Source organism: Salvia splendens, chromosome 3 (genome assembly GCF_004379255.2).
Source record: "Salvia splendens isolate huo1 chromosome 3, SspV2, whole genome shotgun sequence".
Taxonomy (NCBI): Eukaryota; Viridiplantae; Streptophyta; class Magnoliopsida; order Lamiales; family Lamiaceae; genus Salvia; species Salvia splendens.
In genome coordinates this window covers 19,103,589-19,108,526 of record NC_056034.1, presented here as the reverse complement: position 1 = coordinate 19,108,526, position 4,938 = coordinate 19,103,589, and the positions used below count along the sequence as shown (strand labels likewise).

The 4,938-nt window shown below is 26.4% G+C and overlaps 1 pseudogene; it reads left to right on the top strand.

The window, feature by feature from the left end:
• Positions 1 to 4,450: 4,450 nt before the first annotated feature.
• On the top strand, positions 4,451 to 4,547 carry LOC121797538 (annotated as a pseudogene).
• The last annotated feature ends 391 nt before the right edge of the window (positions 4,548 to 4,938 follow it).

The following is a 4,938-nucleotide window of genomic DNA, read 5'->3' as shown; positions in this document are numbered from 1 at the left end:
CTAATGTCGCCTCTTCCTTTGGTAATTGGTTAAGTTTGGTATGTTTGACGGATATTGTCTTGGAGAAATGAGATCAAAGTAGGAAGCACTAAACAAAACTCATTAGATGCTAAGATCTTCTTATACATATCAACCAAGATACGAAGTAAAACTGAAGTTGCTAAGATCAAATTTCTGAGGTTACTAAGATGAAATTTTAATTTTTGATTGAACAACAAATATTTTAATTTTTGATTGAACATCAAATTAGTCTTTTCGTCGAGCAATTGATAGGTGTTATTTGGCTGAAAATTTGGTCGTCCAACTGTATAATCAGAAAAAAAAATCCATGGGAGCTAATAAAAATACTTTTTTTTTATAGAGAATGACAAAAGGTAATTATTATTGAAGTTTTTAGATGAGGACAATAATTGTTTTATAGAGAGAATATTTAATTGTAAAATTTCTTGGACGACGTCGTTTGGAAGCACAGCATCCTCTATTTTGTTCTCACCACAGCAGTCGGCAGAGGATCCGTTCCCGATAAAAAATTACAGAGGAATAAATTGGGGACTGATAATGTCGCTCACCCATCACTATTTAAGGAGTGCAGCAGAACATTTCTCTACTTTCCTACCCCCTAAATGTAACCGTTACTTTCATTTCATTTAAAGCTAGTTGAATTTGCTCATATGAAGTCTAACATCTAACTCTATTTCATTATTTTTTATTTTTTTATTCATTGTCAAATTCTCTCTTGTTTTTCTTTTTATTCAACTATTCCATCAACAAAATTTTCTTTTCTCTTAATTCTTCAATTCTAATTTTTCTATAACAATGAAAAACTCACTTACAAAATTTTTATTACTTATAATTTACAATACACATATGTACAATTCCTTTTACATTTTTTTTTCAAATTAAATTTCTCTCTGTAAATTACGATATTTATGTTTGTATAATAGGATTAGTTTCTTAATAAATAGTATTATTTTATTCAACTTACTTGATTTTTTATGTTTAGAATGTTACAGTCGGATCTCGATAAAATAAAATCGTAGGTTCTTAACTCATCTATTTAATATTTTAAAGCTATATACCCCCTCCGTCCATGAAGAGTATGCACTATTTCCTTTTTTGTCCGTCCCCAAAGAGTATGGACATTCCAATTTTGAAAACTCTCTTCTCTCTAATAAGGTGGGACCCATAATGCATTAAAACTCGTACCAAACCCAAAGTTCATAATCTTTGGGGACGGAGGGAGTAGTAATTAATATTTGTATTTTTCTTCACAAAATATTAGAGTTCTAGCTCAATTAACTATATAATAAAATAAATAATAATTTGAAATATGATATATCAATACTAATTGAGTTTATGATTTTGATTATAAGAATTTCACAATTTTGATTTGAATTCTTTATTTCCCAATATATTTTATATCTTAATTATTAACTATGGAACGTTATAGTTAGGGGTGAGCAAAAAAACCAGAAACCGAATATCCGAACCGAACCAAACCGAAATTTTGAAATTTGGTTCGGTTATTTCGGTTTTTCAGTTTGGTTCGGTTTTGAAAATATAAAAATTTCGGTTTTTCGGTTCTGTTCGGGTGAAGAAAAAAACCGAATAACCGAATTATATATATATATTCTATTAATTTAATATATTATATTATATATAATATACAGTATATTCTTTTAATAAATTCTACTATATTATATATATTATATGTATTATTAATTTTATATTATATATAAATATTCTATTAGTATATATAAAATAAAATAAATTACGCACACATATATATATTAATATTATATTTATTTTTTCGGGTTTTTCGGTTTTTTTCAGTTTTTTAAGTTCGGTTTTTGATTTTTCGGTTTCGGTTTTTCGATTTTTCGGGTTCGGTTCGGTTTGGATTTTGACCTAAATTCGGTTTTTTCGGTTTTGGTTCGGTTTTGACAAAAAACCGAACCGAAACCCGAATGCACAACCCTAGTTATAGTCAAACCTTGACACAAAATAACATTTCTGAACTCATCTATTTAATATTTTAAAGCTATATAATTGATATTTTATCTTTTCCTCTATAAAATATAGTGTTTTTAGCTCAATTCGCAATATTGTATGAAAACAAATTAAAATTGATGCATGATATACTACTACTAATTGACTACTGTTTTAATTTTAAGAATTCTTTTATTTTGATTTTAATTCAAAAATTTTACTATCTTTAAATTCATAAACATTGGAACACATATCGTGCTATATTAAACTATCAAATTATTTTACAATTAAATATAATAATTTTGTTACGTGGTGTGTTATTAATACTATAACCATTAATTACAATATAATCAACGATTTATTTGAAAATAATAGCTTTAAATTAACATGATATATGTATATGTACCTATGAAAAATGTGAAATCCCATACTTCAAGTTTTAGATATCAGCTTTATTTCTAATGGCTAATGTAACTTAGTTTTCCTCAATTAGATATATATATATCTATTAGAAAATCTTATTAGGGTAAATTAGTCATAACATCGAGTGTAACTATGGCTAAAAACCATAAGGCCATGTTTGGTTGGCAGAATTCTGTCTAGGAAAGTAATCTGATTCCTTAAATTTTAAATTTATGTGTTTGTTTCGGTTTTTAATCAAACTGGGAAAGTAATCAGAATCAAGAGAACAAGGAAAGTTAGTACAACTTTCCAGGATTCTGAATCCTAACTTTTCTTAGGTATTATTTTTTCCAGTTTTAGGATTCTTACATATTTAATGCAATATATTATTATTATTTATTACAATATTTTAAAAATAATTTAAAATTATAAATCACACTTAATTCCAATATAATAATGAACTATAATTAAAATTATCATAATTATGACTAAATCATATATAATTGTTATTATCGTAATAATAATTAATAATTTATTAAATATTATAATATAATTATATAATCTAAATCATATAATAATAAATAATTATTATTATTTTATAAATTAATAATTGATTAATTAAATTATAGTGAAATTTTAAATTATAAAATTTATTTAATTGTAATATTAGTAAATATTATAATTATAATAATAATCATATTTGTTATTATAATTATTTATGATTATAATACTCCATGTAACTATAATTACAATCATATTATTATATATTATGATTGATAATCCATATTTAAACTATCCATCGTAATAATAAATATATAATAATATAATTATTAGAATTTGTAATTAATAATTTATTAAAAATTTTATATTATTTTTTATAAATAAAAATAATAATAAGTATATTTTTAGTTTTGTGTTTAAATCAAATATAAAATTTAAAATCTTGATATTTTCCAAAAGCATGAAAGTAGAGTTATTAGGAATCATATTCCCGTTATTCATTTTCCCAAGAATCATTTTCCTTGCCAACTTTACTTTCCCGTCAACCAAACATGGCTAAGGGTATTATGGCATAGAGACATTATGTCTCTAAATTACTGCACTAAAATTATTTAGGGGCTTCTTGGTATGATGACATGGAATGAGGAGGGAATGGAATAAAGGTGAAAATGGAATTGTCTTATTCTTGTGCTTGGTAAGCACAATGAATGCAAAGGGAATGAAATTGTTATTCCTTGATTGATTCCATTCATATGTTTGATAACTACAAATAATATAAAAATGGAATGGAATGAAATATGAATAATTAATATGTTGATTCTAAAAAATATATATATTCAAAAATATATTTACCAAATACTCCATTTTTCTTGTGCATATATATGTGGTGTTGTGTTAGAGATGTCAAGTGGGTCGGAGGCCCATGGCTGAGGCGGGCTGGGCTGGACTTTTTCTAATTTTGCTAAGCCCGGCCCGGCGTGGGCCCACTTGTCATGTGGGCCTAGGTTGGGCTTTGTTTAAATTTTTTGTTTTAGTATTTTAAAGATATCTTAAATGTATTATATGCAAAAATAAAACATATAACTTGTATTTTTATATCTCATTAACTAAATCTAAACTTAATAATGTGTTTAAGTTCATTTATTGACTTTGTACCAACAATATTTTTCAAACTAAATTTAATAATGTGTTTAAGTTCATTTATTGACTTTGTACCAATAATATTTTTCGTGTTTTTTTATTCTATTTAAAGTAAGTGTATAACTAAAGGAATAACCAATATTGTTAGTTTTGTTAGTAGATGATGACATATGGGTTGATGTTGCATTTTTAAAGCTACAAGTATATCAACTAACTAACAAATATAAAGAATTCTATAATTATCATTATATATTATGGTTTGAATATATAATATTCTTAAAGTTAAACTTCAAAATCATCTTTTTTACATCTTGGATATAAAAAATTATATATAAAAAAATTAGATGTAATCAAGATTGAATGTTTCATTCATGATTTAGTTGGAAACTTATGTTGATATTAAACTATTACTATTTGAGTCCATTCGGAGACATCCAAAATATTGAAATGATATAGAGAAAATTAACATGCCTCGTGCACAAGATGACATGCATAAATAGATAAATACTATTATTAGTGATTGATCACCTAATTACATTAAAAAACACTAATAATAGAATGTGGACCTCTGATGGGCCGGTCCCGGGTCTGGGTTGGGCCAGACCTGGGTTTACAAAATGGTCCAATTGGAGCCCATCTCAACTGGTGAGCCCAGCCTAGGCCCGCTTCGTTTCACTGGTGGGCCGGGCTTGCCCAGTCCAGTTGACTACTCTATGTTGTGTGCAGAGACGGAACAACATAGGGATGATTTAATTGCAGACGATTTAAAGAAACTTATTAAGAAATTTTTGCGAATTGAATGAGAGTCAGAATGGATAAATGATATCTTAGTTATAGAATTTTTCAAAAAAATTGCAAATGAGACTATTCTTCGATCATTTCATGACATGACGACTCGTGAAAAAT